Raw genomic sequence first — 23,096 nt, forward strand, 5'->3', positions numbered from 1 at the left:
GACTCTCCTGTATTATAGTCACTGGGGCCTCTCCTGTATTATTGTCACTGGGGACTCTCCTGTGTTATAGTCACTGGGGCCTCTCCTGTATTATAGTCACTGGGGCCTCTCCTGTATTATATTCACTGGGGCCCCTCCTGTATTTTATTCACTGAGGCTTCTCCTGTATTATAGTCCCTGGGCCCCTCCTGTATTATAGTCACTGGGGCCTCTCCTGTATTATTGTCACTGGGGCCTCTCCTGTATTATAGTCACTGGGCCTCTCCTGTATTATATTCACTGGGGCCCCTCCTGTATTATTGTCACTGAGGCCTCTCCTTTATTATTGTCACTGGGGTCTCTCCTGTATTATTGTCACTAGGGCCTCTCCTGTATTATAGTCACTGGGGTCTCTCCTGTATTATTGTCACTGAGGGTTCTCCTGTATTATTGTCACTGGGGCCTCTTCTGTATTATAGTCACTGGGACCCCTCCTGTATTATCGGCACTGGGGCCTCTCATGTTTTATAGTCACTAGGGCCTCTATCCTATTACAGTCACTAGGGCCTCTATCGCATTATAGTCACTGGGGCCTCTCCTGTATTATAGTCACTGGGGCCTCTCCTGTATTATAGTCACTGGGGCCTCTCCTGTATTATAGTCATTGGGGTCTCTCCTGTATTATAGTCACTGAGGCATCTCCTGTATTATAGTCACTGGGACCCCTCCTGTATTATCGGCACTGGGGCCTCTCATGTTTTATAGTCACTGGGGCCTCTCCTGTATTATTGTCACTGGGGACTCTCCTGTGTTATAGTCACTGGTGCCTCTCCTGTATTATTGTCACTGGGGCCTCTCCTGTATTATAGTCACTGGGGCCTCTCCTGTATTATAGTCATTGGGGCCCCTCCTGTGTTATAGTTACTGGGGCCTCTCCTGTATTATAGTCACTGGTGCCTCTCCTGTATTATAGTCACTGGTGCCTCTCCTGTGTTATAGTCACTGGGGCCCCTCCTGTGTTATAGTCACTGGGGCATCTCCTGTATTATAGTCACTGGAGTCTCGCCTGTATTATAGTCACTGGGGCCTCGCCTGTATTATAGTCACTGGGGGCTCTTCTGTGTTATAGTCACTGGGAACTCTCCTGTATTATAGTCACTGGGAACTCTCCTTTATTATAGTCACTGGGGCCCCTCCTGTATTATAGTCACTGGGGCCTCTCCTGTATTATAGTCACTGGGACCCCTCCTGTATTATAGTGACTGGGGCCTCTCCTGTATTATAGTCACTGGGGCCGCTCCTGTATTTTATTCACTGAGGCTTCTCCTGTATTATAGTCACTGGGCCCCTCCTGTATTATAGTCACTGTGGCCCCGCCTGTATTATAGGCACTGGGGTCTCTCCTGTATTATTGTCACTAGGGCCTCTCCTGTATTATAGTCACTGGGGCCTCTCCTGTATTATAGTCATTGGGGCCCCTCCTGTGTTATAGTCACTGGGGCCTCTCCTGTATTATAGTCACTGGTGCCTCTCCTGTATTATAGTCACTGGTGCCTCTCCTGTGTTATAGTCACTGGGGCCCCTCCTGTGTTATAGTCACTGGGGCATCTCCTGTATTATAGTCACTGGGGTCTCGCCTGTATTATAGTCACTGGTGCCTCTCCTGTGTTATAGTCACTGGGAACTCTCCTGTATTATAGTCACTGGGAACTCTCCTGTATTATAGTCACTGGGGTCTCTCCTGTATTATTGTCACTGGGGCCTCACCTGTATTATAGTCACTGAACCTCCTGTATTATAGTCACTGTGGCCTCGCCTGTATTATATTCACTGGGACCCCTCCTGTATTATAGTCACTATGGCCTCTCCTGTATTATAGTCACAGGGGCCTCTCCTGTATTATAGTGACTGGGGCCTCTCCTGTATTAGAGTCACTTATGCCTCTCCTGTATTATATTCACTGTGTTCCTCCTGTATTATAGTGACTGGGCCCCTCCTGTATTATAGTCACTGGGGCCTCTCCTGTATTATAGTGACTGGGGCCCCTCTTGTATTATAGTCACTGGAGCCTCTCCTGTATTATAGTCACTGGGGCCCCTCCTGTATTATAGTCACTGGGGCCTCTCCTTTATTATAGTCACTGGGGACTCTCCTGTATTAAAGTCACTGGGCCTCTCCTGTATTATAGTCACTGGGGACTCTCCTGTATTATAGTCACTGGCGCCCCTCCTGTATTATAGTCACTGGGGCCTCGCCTGTATTATAGTCACTGGGCCTCTCCTGTATTATAGTCACTGAGGCCTCTCCATTATTAAGTGACTGGGGCCTCTCCTGTATTATAGTCACTGGGACCCCTCCTGTATTATAGTCACTGGGGCCTCTCCAGTATTATTGTCACTGGGGACTCTCCTGTATTATAGTCACTGGGGCCTCTCCTGTATTATTGTCACTGGGGACTCTCCTGTGTTATAGTCACTGGGGCCTCTCCTGTATTATAGTCACTGGGGCCTCTCCTGTATTATATTCACTGGGGCCCCTCCTGTATTTTATTCACTGAGGCTTCTCCTGTATTATAGTCCCTGGGCCCCTCCTGTATTATAGTCACTGGGGCCTCTCCTGTATTATTGTCACTGGGGCCTCTCCTGTATTATAGTCACTGGGCCTCTCCTGTATTATATTCACTGGGGCCCCTCCTGTATTATTGTCACTGAGGCCTCTCCTTTATTATTGTCACTGGGGTCTCTCCTGTATTATTGTCACTAGGGCCTCTCCTGTATTATAGTCACTGGGGTCTCTCCTGTATTATTGTCACTGAGGGTTCTCCTGTATTATTGTCACTGGGGCCTCTTCTGTATTATAGTCACTGGGACCCCTCCTGTATTATCGGCACTGGGGCCTCTCATGTTTTATAGTCACTAGGGCCTCTATCATATTACAGTCACTAGGGCCTCTATCGCATTATAGTCACTGGGGCCTCTCCTGTATTATAGTCACTGGGGCCTCTCCTGTATTATAGTCACTGGGGCCTCTCCTGTATTATAGTCATTGGGGTCTCTCCTGTATTATAGTCACTGAGGCATCTCCTGTATTATAGTCACTGGGACCCCTCCTGTATTATCGGCACTGGGGCCTCTCATGTTTTATAGTCACTGGGGCCTCTCCTGTATTATTGTCACTGGGGACTCTCCTGTGTTATAGTCACTGGTGCCTCTCCTGTATTATTGTCACTGGGGCCTCTCCTGTATTATAGTCACTGGGGCCTCTCCTGTATTATAGTCATTGGGGCCCCTCCTGTGTTATAGTTACTGGGGCCTCTCCTGTATTATAGTCACTGGTGCCTCTCCTGTATTATAGTCACTGGTGCCTCTCCTGTGTTATAGTCACTGGGGCCCCTCCTGTGTTATAGTCACTGGGGCATCTCCTGTATTATAGTCACTGGAGTCTCGCCTGTATTATAGTCACTGGGGCCTCGCCTGTATTATAGTCACTGGGGGCTCTTCTGTGTTATAGTCACTGGGAACTCTCCTGTATTATAGTCACTGGGAACTCTCCTTTATTATAGTCACTGGGGCCCCTCCTGTATTATAGTCACTGGGGCCTCTCCTGTATTATAGTCACTGGGACCCCTCCTGTATTATAGTGACTGGGGCCTCTCCTGTATTATAGTCACTGGGGCCGCTCCTGTATTTTATTCACTGAGGCTTCTCCTGTATTATAGTCACTGGGCCCCTCCTGTATTATAGTCACTGGGGCCTCTCTTTTATTATTGTCACTGGGGGGCTCTCCTGTGTTATTGTCACTGGGGCCTCTCCTGTATTATTGTCACTGGGGCCTCTCCTGTATTATAGTCACTGTGGCCCCGCCTGTATTATAGGCACTGGGGTCTCTCCTGTATTATTGTCACTAGGGCCTCTCCTGTATTATAGTCACTGGGGTCTCTCCTGTATTATTGTCACTGAGGCCTCTCCTGTATTATTGTCACTGGGGTCTCTCCTGTATTATTGTCACTAGAGCCTCTCCTGTATTATAGTCACTGGGGTCTCTCCTGTATTATTGTCACTGAGGCCTCTCCTGTATTATTGTCACTGGGGCCTCTCCTGTATTTTGTCACTGGGACCCCTCCTGTATTATCGGCACTGGGGCCTCTCATGTTTTATAGTCACTAGGGCCTCTATCGTATTATAGTCACGAGGGCCTCTATCGTATTATAGTCACTGGGGCCTCTCCTGTATTATAGTCACTGGGGCCTCTCCTGTATTATAGTCATTGGAGTCTCTCCTGTATTATAGTCACTGAGGCTTCTCCTGTATTATAGTCACTGGGACCCCTCCTGTATTATCGGCACTGGGGCCTCTCATGTTTTATAGTCACTGGGGCCTCTCCTGTATTATTGTCACTGGGGACTCTCCTGTGTTATAGTCACTGGTGCCTCTCCTGTATTATTGTCACTGGGGCCTCTCCTGTATTATAGTCATTGGGGCCCCTCCTGTGTTATAGTTACTGGGGCCTCTCCTGTATTATAGTCACTGGTGCCTCTCCTGTATTATAGTCACTGGTGCCTCTCCTGTGTTATAGTCACTGGGGCCCCTCCTGTGTTATAGTCACTGGGGCATCTCCTGTATTATAGTCACTGGGGTCTCGCCTGTATTATAGTCACTGGGGCCTCGCCTGTATTATAGTCACTGGGGGCTCTTCTGTGTTATAGTCACTGGGAACTCTCCTGTATTATAGTCACTGGGAACTCTCCTTTATTATAGTCACTGGGGCCCCTCCTGTATTATAGTCACTGGGGCCTCTCCTGTATTATAGTCACTGGGACCCCTCCTGTATTATAGTGACTGGGGCCTCTCCTGTATTATAGTCACTGGGGCCGCTCCTGTATTTTATTCACTGAGGCTTCTCCTGTATTATAGTCACTGGGCCCCTCCTGTATTATAGTCACTGGGGCCTCTCTTTTATTATTGTCACTGGAGGGCTCTCCTGTGTTATTGTCACTGGGGCCTCTCCTGTATTATTGTCACTGGGGCCTCTCCTGTATTATAGTCACTGTGGCCCCGCCTGTATTATAGGCACTGGGGTCTCTCCTGTATTATTGTCACTAGGGCCTCTCCTGTATTATAGTCACTGGGGTCTCTCCTGTATTATTGTCACTGAGGCCTCTCCTGTATTATTGTCACTGGGGTCTCTCCTGTATTATTGTCACTAGGGCCTCTCCTGTATTATAGTCACTGGGGTCTCTCCTGTATTATTGTCACTGAGGCCTCTCCTGTATTATTGTCACTGGGGCCTCTCCTGTATTTTGTCACTGGGACCCCTCCTGTATTATCGGCACTGGGGCCTCTCATGTTTTATAGTCACTAGGGCCTCTATCGTATTATAGTCACGAGGGCCTCTATCGTATTATAGTCACGAGGGCCTCTATCGTATTATAGTCACTGGGGCCTCTCCTGTATTATAGTCACTGGGGCCTCTCCTGTATTATAGTCATTGGAGTCTCTCCTGTATTATAGTCACTGAGGCTTCTCCTGTATTATAGTCACTGGGACCCCTCCTGTATTATCGGCACTGGGGCCTCTCATGTTTTATAGTCACTGGGGCCTCTCCTGTATTATTGTCACTGGGGACTCTCCTGTGTTATAGTCACTGGTGCCTCTCCTGTATTATTGTCACTGGGGCCTCTCCTGTATTATAGTCACTGGGGCCTCTCCTGTATTATAGTCATTGGGGCGCCTCCTGTGTTATAGTCACTGGGGCCTCTCCTGTATTATAGTCACTGGTGCCTCTCCTGTATTATAGTCACTGGTGCCTCTCCTGTGTTATAGTCACTGGGGCCCCTCCTGTGTTATAGCCACTGGGGCATCTCCTGTATCATAGTCACTGGGGTCTCGCCTGTATTATATTCACTGGTGCCTCGCCTGTATTATAGTCACTGGGGGCTCTTCTGTGTTATAGTCACTGGGAACTCTCCTGTATTATAGTCACTGGGAACTCTCCTTTATTATAGTCACTGGGGCCCCTCCTGTATTATAGTCACTGGGGCCTCTCCTGTATTATAGTCACTGGGACCCCTCCTGTATTATAGTCACTGGGGCCTCTCCTGTATTATAGTCACTGGGGCCGCTCCTGTATTTTATTCACTGAGGCTTCTCCTGTATTATATTCACTGGGCCCCTCCTGTATTATAGTCACTGGGGCCTTTCTTTTATTATTGTCACTGGGGGGCTCTCCTGTGTTATTGTCACTGGGGCCTCTCCTGTATTATTGTCACTGGGGCCACTCCTGTATTATAGTCACTGTGGCCCCGCCTGTATTATAGGCACTGGGGTCTCTCCTGTATTATTGTCACTAGGGCCTCTCCTGTATTATAGTCACTGGGGTCTCTCCTGTATTATTGTCACTGAGGGCTCTCCTGTATTATTGTCACTGGGGCCTCTCCTGTATTATTGTCACTGGGACCTCTCCTATATTATTGTCACTGGGGACTCTCCTGTGTTATAGTCACTGGTGCCTCTCCTGTATTATTGTCACTGGGGCCTCTCCATGTATTATAGTCACTGGGGCCTCTCCTGTATTATAGTCATTGGGGCCCCTCCTGTGTTATAGTCACTGGGGCCTCTCCTGTATTATAGTCACTGGTGCCTCTCCTGTATTATAGTCACTGGTGCCTCTCCTGTGTTATCGTCACTGGGGCCCCTCCTGTGTTATAGTCACTGGGGCATCTCCTGTATTATAGTCACTGGGGTCTCGCCTGTATTATAGTCACTGGGGCCTCGCCTGTATTATAGTCACTGGGGGCTCTTCTGTGTTATAGTCACTGGGAACTCTCCTGTATTATAGTCACTGGGAACTCTCCTTTATTATAGTCACTGGGGCCCCTCCTGTATTATAGTCACTGGGGCCTCTCCTGTATTATAGTCACTGGGACCCCTCCTGTATTATACTGACTGGGGCCTCTCCTGTATTATTGTCACTGGGGGGCTCTCCTGTGTTATTGTCACTGGGGCCTCTCCTGTATTATTGTCACTGGGGCCTCTCCTGTATTATAGTCACTGTGGCCCCGCCTGTATTATAGGCACTGGGATCTCTCCTGTATTATTGTCACTAGGGCCTCTCCTGTATTATAGTCACTAGGGTCTCTCCTGTATTATTGTCACTGAGGCCTCTCCTGTATTATTGTCACTGGGATCTCTCCTGTATTATTGTCACTAGGGCCTCTCCTGTATTATAGTCACTGGGGTCTCTCCTGTATTATTGTCACTGAGGCCTCTCCTGTATTATCGGCACTGGGGCCTCTCATGTTTTATAGTCACTAGGGCCTCTATCGTATTATAGTCACTGGGGCCTCTATCGTATTATAGTCACTGGGGCCTCTCCTGTATTATAGTCACTGGGGCCTCTCCTGTATTATAGTCACTGGGGCCTCTCCTGTATTATAGTCATTGGGGTCTCTCCTCTATTGTAGTCACTGAGGCTTCTCCTGTATTATAGTCACTGGGACCCCTCCTGTATTATCGGCACTGGGGCCTCTCATGTTTTATAGTCACTGGGGCCTCTCCTGTATTATTGTCACTGGCGACTCTCCTGTGTTATAGTCACTGGTGCCTCTCCTGTATTATTGTCACTGGGGCCTCTCCTGTATTATAGTCACTGGGGCCTCTCCTGTATTATAGTCATTGGAGCGCCTCCTGTGTTATAGTCACTGGGGCCTCTCCTGTATTATAGTGACTGGGGCCCCTCTTGTATTATAGTCACTGGAGCCTCTCCTGTATTATAGTCACTGGGGGCCCTCCTGTATTATAGTCACTGGGGCCTCTCCTTTATTATAGTCACTGGGGACTCTTCTGTATTAAAGTCACTGGGCCTCTCCTGTATTATAGTCACTGGGGACTCTCCTGTATTATAGTCACTGGCGCCCCTACTGTATTATAGTCACTGGGGCCTCGCCTGTATTATAGTCACTGGGCCTCTCCTGTATTATAGTCACTGAGGCCTCTCCATTATTAAGTGACTGGGGCCTCTCCTGTATTATAGTCACTGGGACCCCTCCTGTATTATAGTCACTGGGGCCTCTCCAGTATTATTGTCACTGGGGACTCTCCTGTATTATAGTCACTGGGGCCTCTCCTGTATTATTGTCACTGGGGACTCTCCTGTGTTATAGTCACTGGGGCCTCTCCTGTATTATAGTCACTGGGGCCTCTCCTGTATTATATTCACTGGGGCCCCTCCTGTATTTTATTCACTGAGGCTTCTCCTGTATTATAGTCCCTGGGCCCCTCCTGTATTATAGTCACTGGGGCCTCTCCTGTATTATTGTCACTGGGGCCTCTCCTGTATTATAGTCACTGGGCCTCTCCTGTATTATATTCACTGGGGCCCCTCCTGTATTATTGTCACTGAGGCCTCTCCTTTATTATTGTCACTGGGGTCTCTCCTGTATTATTGTCACTAGGGCCTCTCCTGTATTATAGTCACTGGGGTCTCTCCTGTATTATTGTCACTGAGGGTTCTCCTGTATTATTGTCACTGGGGCCTCTTCTGTATTATAGTCACTGGGACCCCTCCTGTATTATCGGCACTGGGGCCTCTCATGTTTTATAGTCACTAGGGCCTCTATCCTATTACAGTCACTAGGGCCTCTATCGCATTATAGTCACTGGGGCCTCTCCTGTATTATAGTCACTGGGGCCTCTCCTGTATTATAGTCACTGGGGCCTCTCCTGTATTATAGTCATTGGGGTCTCTCCTGTATTATAGTCACTGAGGCATCTCCTGTATTATAGTCACTGGGACCCCTCCTGTATTATCGGCACTGGGGCCTCTCATGTTTTATAGTCACTGGGGCCTCTCCTGTATTATTGTCACTGGGGACTCTCCTGTGTTATAGTCACTGGTGCCTCTCCTGTATTATTGTCACTGGGGCCTCTCCTGTATTATAGTCACTGGGGCCTCTCCTGTATTATAGTCATTGGGGCCCCTCCTGTGTTATAGTTACTGGGGCCTCTCCTGTATTATAGTCACTGGTGCCTCTCCTGTATTATAGTCACTGGTGCCTCTCCTGTGTTATAGTCACTGGGGCCCCTCCTGTGTTATAGTCACTGGGGCATCTCCTGTATTATAGTCACTGGAGTCTCGCCTGTATTATAGTCACTGGGGCCTCGCCTGTATTATAGTCACTGGGGGCTCTTCTGTGTTATAGTCACTGGGAACTCTCCTGTATTATAGTCACTGGGAACTCTCCTTTATTATAGTCACTGGGGCCCCTCCTGTATTATAGTCACTGGGGCCTCTCCTGTATTATAGTCACTGGGACCCCTCCTGTATTATAGTGACTGGGGCCTCTCCTGTATTATAGTCACTGGGGCCGCTCCTGTATTTTATTCACTGAGGCTTCTCCTGTATTATAGTCACTGGGCCCCTCCTGTATTATAGTCACTGGGGCCTCTCTTTTATTATTGTCACTGGGGGGCTCTCCTGTGTTATTGTCACTGGGGCCTCTCCTGTATTATTGTCACTGTGGCCTCTCCTGTATTATAGTCACTGTGGCCCCGCCTGTATTATAGGCACTGGGGTCTCTCCTGTATTATTGTCACTAGGGCCTCTCCTGTATTATAGTCACTGGGGTCTCTCCTGTATTATTGTCACTGAGGCCTCTCCTGTATTATTGTCACTGGGGCCTCTCCTGTATTATTGTCACTGGGGCCTCACCTGTATTATCGTCACTGGGGCTTCTCCTGTATTATAGTCACTGGGGTCTCTCCTGTATTATTGTCACTGGGGCCCCTCCTGTATTATAGTCACTGAACCTCCTGTATTATAGTCACTGTGGCCTCGCCTGTATTATTGTCACTGGACACTCTCCTGTGTAATAGTCACTGGGGCCTCTCCTGTATTATATTCACTGGGACTCCTCCTGTATTATAGTCACTATGGCCTACTCCTGTATTATAGTCACAGGGGTCTCTCCTGTATTATAGTCACTGGGGCCTCTCCTGTATTAGAGTCACTGGGGCCTATCCTGTATTATAGTCACTGGGGCCCCTCCTGTATTACAGTCATTGGGGACCATCCTGCATTATAGTCACTGATGCCTCTCCTGTATTATATTCACTGGGTTCCTCCTGTATTATAGTGACTGGGCCCCTCCTGTATTATAGTCACTGGGGCCTCTCCTGTATTATAGTGACTGGGGCCCCTCCTGTATTATAGTCACTGGAGCCTCTCCTGTATTTTCGTCACTGGGGCCCCTCCTGTATTATAGTCACTGGGGCCTCTCCTTTATTATAGTCACTGGGGACTCTCCTGTATTAAAGTCACTGGGCCTCTCCTGTATTATAGTCACTGGGGACTCTCCTGTATTACAGTCACTGGCGCCCCTCCTGTATTATAGTCACTGGGGCCTCGCCTGTATTATAGTCACTGGGCCTCTCCTGTATTATAGTCACTGAGGCCTCTCCATTATTAAGTGACTGGGGCCTCTCCTGTATTATAGTCACTGGGACCCCTCCTGTATTATAGTCACTGGGGCCTCTCCTGTATTATTGTCACTGGGGACTCTCCTGTATTATAGTCACTGGGGCCTCTCCTGTATTATTGTCACTGGGGACTCTCCTGTGTTATTGTCACTGGGGCCTCTCCTGTATTATAGTCACTGGGGCCTCTCCTGTATTATATTCACTGGGGCCCCTCCTGTATTTTATTCACTGAGGCTTCTCCTGTATTATAGTCACTGGGCCCCTCCTGTATTATAGTCACTGGGGCCTCTCCTGTATTATTGTCACTGGGGCCTCTCCTGTATTATAGTCACTGGGCCTCTCCTGTATTATATTCACTGGGGCCCCTCCTGTATTATTGTCACTGAGGCCTCTCCTTTATTATTGTCACTGGGGTCTCTCCTGTATTATTGTCACTAGGGCCTCTCCTGTATTATAGTCACTGGGGTCTCTCCTGTATTATTGTCACTGAGGGTTCTCCTGTATTATTGTCACTGGGGCCTCTCCTGTATTATAGTCACTGGGACCCCTCCTGTATTATCGGCACTGGGGCCTCTCATGTTTTATAGTCACTAGGGCCTCTATCATATTATAGTCACTAGGGCCTCTATCGTATTATAGTCACTGGGGCCTCTCCTGTATTATAGTCACTGGGGCCTCTCCTGTATTATAGTCACTGGGGCCTCTCCTGTATTATAGTCATTGGGGTCTCTCCTGTATTATAGTCACTGAGGCATCTCCTGTATTATTGTCACTGGGGCCTCTCCTGTATTATAGTCACTGGGGCCTCTCCTGTATTATAGTCATTGGGGCCCCTCCTGTGTTATAGTTACTGGGGCCTCTCCTGTATTATAGTCACTGGTGCCTCTCCTGTATTATAGTCACTGGTGCCTCTCCTGTGTTATAGTCACTGGGGCCCCTCCTGTGTTATAGTCACTGGGGCATCTCCTGTATTACAGTCACTGGGGTCTCGCCTGTATTATAGTCACTGGGGCCTCGCCTGTATTATAGTCACTGGGGGCTCTTCTGTGTTATAGTCACTGGGAACTCTCCTGTATTATAGTCACTGGGAACTCTCCTTTATTATAGTCACTGGGGCCCCTCCTGTATTATAGTCACTGGGGCCTCTCCTGTATTATAGTCACTGGGACCCCTCCTGTATTATAGTGACTGGGGCCTCTCCTGTATTATAGTCACTGGGGCCGCTCCTGTATTTTATTCACTGAGGCTTCTCCTGTATTATAGTCACTGGGCCCCTCCTGTATTATAGTCACTTGGGCCTCTCTTTTATTATTGTCACTGGGGGGCTCTCCTGTGTTATTGTCACTGGGGCCTCTCCTGTATTATTGTCACTGGGGCCTCTCCTGTATTATAGTCACTGTGGCCCCGCCTGTATTATAGGCACTGGGGTCTCTCCTGTATTATTGTCACTGAGGCCTCTCCTGTATTATTGTCACTGGGGTCTCTCCTGTATTATTGTCACTAGGGCCTCTCCTGTATTATAGTCACTGGGGTCTCTCCTGTATTATTGTCACTGAGGCCTCTCCTGTATTATTGTCACTGGGGCCTCTCCTGTATTATAGTCACTGGGACCCCTCCTGTATTATCGGCACTGGGGCCTCTCATGTTTTATAGTCACTAGGGCCTCTATCGTATTATAGTCACGAGGGCCTCTATCGTATTATAGTCACTGGGGCCTCTCCTGTATTATAGTCACTGGGGCCTCTCCTGTATTATAGTCATTGGAGTCTCTCCTGTATTATAGTCACTGAGGCTTCTCCTGTATTATAGTCACTGGGACCCCTCCTGTATTATCGGCACTGGGGCCTCTCATGTTTTATAGTCACTGGGGCCTCTCCTGTTTTATTGTCACTGGGGACTCTCCTGTGTTATAGTCACTGGTGCCTCTCCTGTATTATTGTCACTGGGGCCTCTCCTGTATTATAGTCACTGGGGCCTCTCCTGTATTATAGTCATTGGGGCGCCTCCTGTGTTATAGTCACTGGGGCCTCTCCTGTATTATAGTCACTGGTGCCTCTCCTGTATTATTGTCACTGGTGCCTCTCCTGTGTTATAGTCACTGGGGCCCCTCCTGTGTTATAGCCACTGGGGCATCTCCTGTATCATAGTCACTGGGGTCTCGCCTGTATTATATTCACTGGGGCCTCGCCTGTATTATAGTCACTGGGGGCTCTTCTGTGTTATAGTCACTGGGAACTCTCCTGTATTTTCGTCACTGGGAACTCTCCTTTATTATAGTCACTGGGCCCCCTCCTGTATTATAGTCACTGGGGCCTCTCCTGTATTATAGTCACTGGGACCCCTCCTGTATTATAGTGACTGGGGCCTCTCCTGTATTATAGTCACTGGGGCCGCTCCTGTATTTTATTCACTGATGCTTCTCCTGTATTATATTCACTGGGCCCCTCCTGTATTATAGTCACTGGGGCCTCTCTTTTATTATTGTCACTGGGGAGCTCTCCTGTGTTATTGTCACTGGGGCCTCTCCTGTATTATTGTCACTGGGGCCTCTCCTGTATTATAGTCACTGTGGCCCCGCCTGTATTATAGGCACTGGGGTCTCTCCTGTATTATTGTCACTAGGGCCTCTCCTGTATTATAGTCACTGGGGTCTCTCCTGTATTATTGTCACTGAGGCCTCTCCTGTATTATTGTCACTGGGGCCTCTCCTGTATTATTGTCACTGGGACCTCTCCTATATTATTGTCACTGGGGACTCTCCTGTGTTATAGTCACTGGTGCCTCTCCTGTATTATTGTCACTGGGGCCTCTCCATGTATTATAGTCACTGGGGCCTCTCCTGTATTATAGTCATTGGGGCCCCTCCTGTGTTATAGTCACTGGGGCCTCTCCTGTATTATAGTCACTGGTGCCTCTCCTGTATTATAGTCACTGGTGCCTCTCCTGTGTTATAGTCACTGGGGCCCCTCCTGTGTTATAGTCACTGGGGCATCTCCTGTATTATAGTCACTGAGGTCTCGCCTGTATTATAGTCACTGGGGCCTCGCCTGTATTATAGTCACTGGGGGCTCTTCTGTGTTATAGTCACTGGGAACTCTCCTGTATTATAGTCACTGGGAACTCTCCTTTATTATAGTCACTGGGGCCCCTCCTGTATTATAGTCACTGGGGCCTCTCCTGTATTATAGTCACTGGGACCCCTCCTGTATTATACTGACTGGGGCCTCTCCTGTATTATTGTCACTGGGGGGCTCTCCTGTGTTATTGTCACTGGGGCCTCTCCTGTATTATTGTCACTGGGGCCTCTCCTGTATTATAGTCACTGTGGCCCCGCCTGTATTATAGGCACTGGGATCTCTCCTGTATTATTGCCACTAGGGCCTCTCCTGTATTATAGTCACTAGGGTCTCTCCTGTATTATTGTCACTGAGGCCTCTCCTGTATTATTGTCACTGGGATCTCTCCTGTATTATTGTCACTAGGGCCTCTCCTGTATTATAGTCACTGGGGTCTCTCCTGTATTATTGTCACTGAGGCCTCTCCTGTATTATTGTCACTGGGGCCTCTCCTGTATTATAGTCACTGAGACCCCTCCTGTATTATCGGCACTGGGGCCTCTCATGTTTTATAGTCACTAGGGCCTCTATCGTATTATAGTCACTAGGGCCTCTATCGTATTATAGTCACTGGGGCCTCTCCTGTATTATAGTCACTGGGGCCTCTCCTGTATTATAGTCACTGGGGCCTCTCCTGTATTATAGTCATTGGGGTCTCTCCTCTATTATAGTCACTGAGGCTTCTCCTGTATTATAGTCACTGGGACCCCTCCTGTATTATCGGCACTGGGGCCTCTCATGTTTTATAGTCACTGGGGCCTCTCCTGTATTATTGTCACTGGCGACTCTCCTGTGTTATAGTCACTGGTGCCTCTCCTTTTTTATTGTCACTGGGGCCTCTCCTGTATTATAGTCACTGGGGCCTCTCCTGTATTATAGTCATTGGAGCGCCTCCTGTGTTACAGTCACTGGGGCCTCTCCTGTATTATATTCACTGGTGCCTCTCCTGTATTATAGTCACTGGTGCCTCTCCTGTGTTATAGTCACTGGGGCCCCTCCTGTGTTATAGTCACTGGGGAATTTCCTGTATTATAGTGATTGGGCCCCTCCTGTATTATAGTCACTGGGGTCTCGCCTGTATTATATTCACTGGGGCCTCGCGTGTATAATAGTCACTGGGGGCTCTTCTGTGTTATAGTCACTGGGAACTCTCCTGTATTATAGTCACTGGGAACTCTCCTTTATTATAGTCACTGGGGCCCCTCCTGTATTATAGTCACTGGGGCCTCTCCTGTATTATAGTCACTGGGACCCCTTCTGTATTATAGTGACTGGGGCCTCTCCTGTATTATAGTCACTGGGGCCGCTCCTGTATTTTATTCACTGAGGCTTCTCCTGTATTATAGTCACTGGGCCCCTCCTGTATTATAGTCACTGGGGCCTCTCTTTTATTATTGTCACTGGGGGGCTCTCCTGTGTTATTGTCACTGGGGCCTCTCCTGTATTATTGTCACTGGGGCCTCTCCTGTATTATAGTCACTGTGGCCCCGCCTGTATTATAGGCACTGGGGTCTCTCCTGTATTATTGTCACTAGGGCCTCTCCTGTATTATAGTCACTGGGGTCTCTCCTGTATTATTGTCACTGAGGCCTCTCCTGTATTATTGTCACTGGGGCCTCTCCTGTATTATAGTCACTGGGACCTCTCCTGTATTATAATCACTGGGACCTCTCCTGTATTATAGTCACTGGGGTCTCTCCTGTATTATTGTCACTGGGGCCTCACCTGTATTATAGTCACTGGGCCTCTCCTGTATTATAGTCACTGGGGTCTCTCCTGTATTATTGTCACTGGGGCCCCTCCTGTATTATAGTCACTGTGGCCTCGCCTGTATTATAGTCACAGGTGTCTCTCCTGTATTAGAGTCACTGGGGCCTATCCTGTATAATAGTCACTGGGGCCTCTCCTGTATTAGAGTCACTGGGGCCTATCCTGTATAATAGTCACTGGGGCCCCTCCTGTATTGCAGTCATTGGGGACCCTCCTGCATTATAGTCACTGATGCCTCTCCTGTATTATATTCACTGGGTTCCTCCTGTATTATAGTGACTGGGCCCCTCCTGTATTATAGTCACTGGGGCCTCTCCTGCATTATAGTGACTGGGGCCCCTCCTGTATTATAGTCACTGGAGCCTCTCCTGTATTATAGTCACTGGGGCCCCTCCTGTATTATAGTCACTGTGGCCTCTCCTTTATTATAGTCACTGGGGTCTCTCCTGTATTAAAGTCACTGGGCCTCTCCTGTATGAAAGTCACTGGGGACTCTCCTGTATTATAGTCACTGGCGCCCCTCCTGTATTATAGACACTGGGGCCTCGCCTGTATTATAGTCACTGGGCCTCTCCTGTATTATAGTCACTGAGGCCTCTCCATTATTATGGTGACTGGGGCCTCTCCTGTATTATAGTCACTGGGACCCCTCCTGTATTATAGTCACTTGGGCCTCTCCTGTATTATTGTCACTGGGGACTCTCCTGTGTTATAGTCACTGGGGCCTCTCCTGCATTATTGTCACTGGGGCCTCTCCTGTATTATAGTCACTGGGGCCTCTCCTGTATTATAGTCATTGGGGCCTATCCTGTATTATATTCACTGGGGCCCCTCCTGTATTAAAGTCACTGAACCTCCTGCATTATCGTCACGATGGCCTCTCGTGTATTATAGTCACTGGGGACTTTCCTTTATTATAGTGACTGGGACCCTCCTGTATTATAGTCACCAGGGCCTCTCCTGTATTACAGTGACTGGGCCCCTCCTGTATTATAGTCACTGGGGCCTCTCCTGTATTATAGTCACTGGGGACCCTCCTGTATTAAAGTCATTGTTGCCTCTCCTGTATTATAGTCACTGGGCCTCTCCAGTATTATAGTCACTGAGGCCTCTCCAGTATTATAGTGACTGGGGCCACTCCTGTATTATTGTCACTGGGGCCCCTCCTGTATTATAGTCACTGGGGCCTCTCCTGTATTATAGTCACTGGGGACTTTCCTGTATTATAGTCACTGGTGCCTCGCCTGTATTATAGTGACTGGGGCCCCTCCTGTATTATAGTCACTGCAGCCTCTCCTGTATTATAGTCACTGCGGCCCCTCCTGTATTATAGTCACTGGTGCCTCTCATGTATTATTGTCACTGGGGCCCCTCCTGTATTATAGTCACTGGGGCCTCTCCTCTATTACAGTCACTGGGACCTCTTCTGTATTATAGTCACTATGGCCTCTCCTGTATTATAGTCACTGGAACCCCTCCAGTATTATAGTCACTATGGACTCTCCTGTATTATAGTCACTGGGGCCTCTCCTTTATTATAGTCACTGGGGACTCTCCTGTATTAAAGTCACTGTGGCCTCTCCTGTATTATAGTCACTGGGGACTCTCCTGTTTTATAGTCACTGGGGCCTCGCCTCTATTATAGTCACTGGGCCTCTCCTGTATTATAGTCACTGAGGCCTCTCCATTATTATGGTGACTGGGGCCTCTCCTGTATTATAGTCACTGGGACCCCTCCTGTATTATAGTCACTAGGGCCTCTCCTGTATTATTGTCACTGGGGCCCCTCCTGCATTATAGTCACTGGGGCCTCTCCTGTATTACAGTCACTGGAACCACTCCTGTATTATAGTCACTGGGACCCCTCCTGTATGATAGTCACTATGACCTCTCCTGTATTATAGTCACTGGGGCCTCTCCTTTATTATAGTCACTGGGGACTCTCCTGTATCAAAGTCACTGGGGCCTCTCCTGTATTATAGTCACTGGGTCTCTCCTGTATTATATTCACTGGGGACTCTCCTGTATTATAGTCACTGGGGCCCCTCCTGTATTATAGTCACTGGGCCTCTCCTGTATTATAGTCACTGAGGCCTCTCCAGTATTATGGTGACTGGGGCCTCTCCTGTATTATAGTCACTGGGACCCCTCCTGTATTATAGTCACTGGGGCCTCTCCTGTATTATAGTGACTGGGTCCTCTCCTGTATTATAGTCACTGGGCCTCTCCTGTATTATAGTCACTGGGGACTCTCCTGTATTATAGTCACTGGGGCCCCACCTTTATTATAGTCACTATGGCATCTCCTGTGTTATAGTCACTTGGGCCTCTCCTGTATTGTAGTCATTGGGGCCCCTCCTGCATTATAGTCACTGGGTCCCTCCTGTATTATAGTGACAGGGCCCCTCCTGTATTATAGTCACTGGGGCCTCTCCTGTATTATAGTCACTGGGGCCTCACCTGTATTGTAGTCACTGTGGCCCCTCCTGTATTATAGTCACTGGGGCCTCTCCTGTATTGTAGTCATTGGGGCCCCTCCTGCATTATAGTCACTGGGTCCCTCCTGTATTATAGTGAAAGGGCCCCTCCTGTATTATAGTCACTGGGGCCTCTCCTGAATTATAATGACTGGGGCCCCTCCTGTATTATAGTCACTGGGGCCCCTCCTGTATTATAGTCACTGGGGCCACTCCTGTATTATAGTCACTATGGCCTCTCCTGCATTATAGTCACTGGGGACTCTCCTGTATTATAGTCACTGACGCCCCTCCTGTATTATAGTCACTGGGGCCTCTCCTATATTATAGTCACTGGGCCTCTCCAGTATTATAGTCACTGAGGCCTCTCCAGTGTTATAGTCACTGGGGACTCACCTGTATTATGGTGACTGGGGCCTCTCCTGTATTATAGTCACTGGTACCCCTCCTGTATTATAGTCACTGAGGCCTCTCCTGTATTATAGTGACTGGGGCCTCTCCTGTATTATAGTCACTGGGCCTCTCCAGTATTATAGTCACTGAGGCCTCTCCAGTATTATAGTGACTGGGGCCTCTCCTGTATTATTGTCACTGGGGCCCCTCCTGTATTATAGTCACTGAGGCCTCTTCTGTATTATAGTCACTGGGGCCTCTCCTGTATTAAAGTCACTGGGACCCCTCCTGTATTATAGTCACTATGGCCTCTCCTGTATTATCGTCACTTGGGCCTCTCCTGTATTATAGTCACTGGGGCCTCTCCTGTATTATAGTAACTGGGCCTCTCCTGTATTATAGTCACTGGGGACCCTCCTGTATTATAGTCACTGGGCCTCTCCTGTATTATAGTCACTGGAGCCTCTCCTGTATTATAGTCACTGGGCCTGTCCTGTATTATAGTCACTGGGCCTCTCCTGTATTATAGTCATTGGGGCCCCTCCTGTATTATAGTCACTGGGGCCTCTCCTGTATTATAGTCACTGGGACCCCTCCTGTATTATAGTCACTGGGGCCTTTCCTTTATTATATTGACTGGGGCCTCTCCTGTATTATAGTCACTGGGGCCCCTCGTGTATTTTATTCACTGAGGCTTCTCCTGTATTATAGTCACTGGTCCCCTCCTATATTATAGGCATTGGGGCCTCTCTTGTATTATTGTCACTGGGGCTTCACCTGTATTATAGTCACTGGTGCCCCTCCTGTATTATAGACATTGGGGCCTCTCCTCCATTATAGTCACTGGGGCCTCTCCTGTATTATAATGACTGGGGCCCCTCCTGTATTATAGTCACTGGGGCCCCTCCTGTATTATAGTCACTGGGGCCCCTCCTGTATTATAGTCACTGGGGCCACTCCTGTATTATAGTCACTGGGGCCCCTCCTGTATTATAGTCACTGGGGCCTCTCCTGTATTATATTCACTTGGCCTCTCCAGTATTATAGTCACTGAGGGCTCTCCAGTATTATAGTGACTGGGGCCTCTCCTGTATTATAGTCACTGGGACCCCTCCTGGATTATAGTCACTGGGGCCTCTCCTGTATTATAGTCACTGGGGCCCCTCCTGTATTATAGTCACTGGGGCCCCTCCTGTATTATAGTCACTGGTGCCTCTCCTGTATTATAGTCACTGTGGCCTCTCCTGTATTAAAGTCACTGGGGCCTCTCCTGTGTTATAGTCACTGGGACCCCTCCTGTATTATAGTCACTGGGGCTTCTCCTGTATTATAGTCATTGGGGCCCCTCCTGCATTGTAGTCACTGATGCCCCTCCTTTATTATAGTGACTGGGGCCTCTCCTGTATTATAGTCACTGGGGCCTCTCCTTTATTATAGTCACTGGGGACTCTCCTGTATTAAAGTCACTGGGGCCTCTCCTGTATTATAGTCACTGGGCCTCTCCTGTATTATAGTCACTGGGGACTCTCCTGTATTATAGTCACTGGGGCCTCTCTTGTATTATAGTCACTGGGGCCTCTCCTGTATTATAGTCACTGGGGCCTCGCCTGTATTATAGTCACTGGGCCTCTCCTGTATTATAGTCACTGGGCCTCTCCTGTATTATAGTCACTGGGGACCCTCCTGTATTATAGTCACTGGGCCTCTCCTGTATTATAGTCTCTGGAGCCTCTCCTGTATTATAGTCACTGGGCCTGTCCTGTATTATAGTCACTGGGCCTCTCCTGTATTATAGTCACTGGGGCCCCTCCTGTATTATAGTCACTGGGGCCTCTCCTGTATTATAGTCACTGGGACCCCTCCTGTATTATAGTCACTGGGGCCTCTCCTTTATTATATTGACTGGGGTCTCTCCTGTATTATAGTCACTGGGGCCCCTCGTGTATTTTATTCACTGAGGCTTCTCCTGTATTATAGTCACTGGTCCCCTCCTATATTATAGGCATTGGGGCCTCTCTTGTATTATTGTCACTGGGGCTTCACCTGTATTACAGTCACTGGTGCCCCTCCTGTATTATAGACATTGGGGCCTCTCCTCCATTATAGTCACTGGGGCCTCTCCTGTATTATAATGACTGGGGCCCCTCCTGTATTATAGTCACTGGGGCCCCTCCTGTATTATAGTCACTGGGGCCCCTCCTGTATTATAGTCACTGGGGCCACTCCTGTATTATAGTCACTGGGGCCCCTCCTGTATTATAGTCACTGGGGCCTCTCCTGTATTATAGTCACTTGGCCTCTCCAGTATTATAGTCACTGAGGGCTCTCCAGTATTATAGTGACTGGGGCCTCTCCTGTATTATAGTCACTGGGACCCCTCCTGGATTATAGTCACTGGGGCCTCTCCTGTATTATAGTCACTGGGGCCCCTCCTGTATTATAGTCACTGGGGCCCCTCCTGTATTATAGTCACTGGGGCCTCTCCTGTATTATAGTCACTGTGGCCTCTCCTGCATTAAAGTCACTGGGGCCTCTCCTGTGTTATTGTCACTGGGGCCCCTCCTGTATTATAGTCACCGGGGCCTCTCCTGTATTATACTCACTGGGGCCCCTCCTGTATTATGGTCACTGGGGCCTCTCCTGTATTATAGTCACTGGGACCCCTCCTGTATTATAGTCACTGGGGCCTCTCCTTTATTATATTGACTGGGGTCTCTCCTGTATTATAGTCACTGGGGCCCCTCGTGTATTTTATTCACTGAGGCTTCTCCTGTATTATAGTCACTGGTCCCCTCCTATATTATAGGCATTGGGGCCTCTCTTGTATTATTGTCACTGGGGCTTCACCTGTATTACAGTCACTGGTGCCCCTCCTGTATTATAGACATTGGGGCCTCTCCTCCATTATAGTCACTGGGGCCTCTCCTGTATTATAATGACTGGGGCCCCTCCTGTATTATAGTCACTGGGGCCCCTCCTGTATTATAGTCACTGGGGCCCCTCCTGTATTATAGTCACTGGGGCCACTCCTGTATTATAGTCACTGGGGCCCCTCCTGTATTATAGTCACTGGGGCCTCTCCTGAATTATAGTCACTTGGCCTCTCCAGTATTATAGTCACTGAGGGCTCTCCAGTATTATAGTGACTGGGGCCTCTCCTGTATTATAGTCACTGGGACCCCTCCTGGATTATAGTCACTGGGGCCTCTCCTGTATTATAGTCACTGGGGCCCCTCCTGTATTACAGTCACTGGGGCCCCTCCTGTATTATAGTCACTGGGGCCTCTCCTGTATTATAGTCACTGTGGCCTCTCCTGTATTAAAGTCACTGGGGCCTCTCCTGTGTTATAGTCACTGGGGCCCCTCCTGTATTATAGTCACTGGGGCCTCTCCTGTATTATACTCACTGGGGCCCCTCCTGTATTATCGTCACTGGGGCTTCTCCTGTATTATAGTCATTGGGGCCCCTCCTGCATTGTAGTCACTGAGGCCCCTCCTGTATTATAGTGACTGGGGCCTCTCCTGTATTATAGTCACTGGGGCCTCTCCTTTATTATAGTTACTGGGGACTCTCCTGTATTAAAGTCACTGGGGCCTCTCCTGTATTATAGTCACTGGGCCTCTCCTGTATTATAGTCACTGGGGACTCTCCTGTATTATAGTCACTGGGGCCTCTCTTGTATTATAGTCACTGGGGCCTCTCCAGTATTATAGTCACTGGGGCCTCGCCTGTATTATAGTCACTGGGCCTCTCCTGTATTATAGTCACTGAGGCCTCTCCATTATTATGGTGACTGGGGCCTCTCCTGTATTATAGTCACTGGGACCCCTCCTGTGTTATACTCACTGGGGCCTCTCCTGCATTATTGTCACTGGGGCCTCCCCTGTATTATAGTCACTGGGGCCTATCCTGTGTTATAGTCACTGGGGCCCCTCCTGTATTAAAGTCACTGAACCTCCTGCATTATAGTCACGATGGCCTCTCGTGTATTATAGTCACTGGGGACGTTACTTTATTATAGTGACTGGGACCCTCCTGTATTATAGTCACTAGGGCCTCTCCTGTATTACAGTGACTGTGCCCCTCCTGTATTAGAGTCACTGGGGCCTCTCCTGTATTATAGTCACTGGGGACCCTACTGTATTAAAGTCACTGTTGCCTCTCCTGTATTATAGTCACTGGGCCTCTCCAGTATTATAGTCACTGAGGCCTCTCCTGTATTATAGTGACTGGGGCCTCTCCTGTATTATTGTCACTGGGGCCCCTCCTGTATTATAGTCACTGGGGCCTCTCCTGTATTATAGTCACTGGGGCTCTCCTGTATTATAGCCACTGGCGACTCTCCTGTATTATAGTCACTGGGGCCTCGCCTGTATCATAGTGACTGGGGCCCCTCCTGTATTATAGTCACTGGAGCCTCTCCTGTATTATAGTCACTGGGGCCCCTCCTGTATTATAGTCACTGGGGCCTCTCATGTATTATTGTCACTGGGGCCCCTCCTGTATTATAGTCACTGGGGCCTCTCCTGTATTACAGTCACTGGGACCTCTTCTGTATTATAGTCACTATGGCCTCTCCTGTATTATAGTCACTGGGCCTCTCCAGTATTATAGTCACTGAGGCCTCTCCAGTGTTATAGTCACTGGGGACTCACCTGTATTATAGTCACTGGGCCTCTCCTGTATTATAGTCACTGAGGCCTCTCCAGTATTATGGTGACTGGGGCCTCTCCTGTATTATAGTCACTGGTACCCCTCCTGTATTATAGTCACTGGGGCCTCTCCTGTATTATAGTGACTGGGGCCTCTCCTGTATTATAGTCACTGGGCCTCTCCAGTATTATAGTCACTGAGGCCTCTCCAGTATTATAGTGACTGGGGCCTC

This window comes from Pristiophorus japonicus, chromosome 11 (genome assembly GCF_044704955.1).
Source record: "Pristiophorus japonicus isolate sPriJap1 chromosome 11, sPriJap1.hap1, whole genome shotgun sequence".
Taxonomy (NCBI): Eukaryota; Metazoa; Chordata; class Chondrichthyes; family Pristiophoridae; genus Pristiophorus; species Pristiophorus japonicus.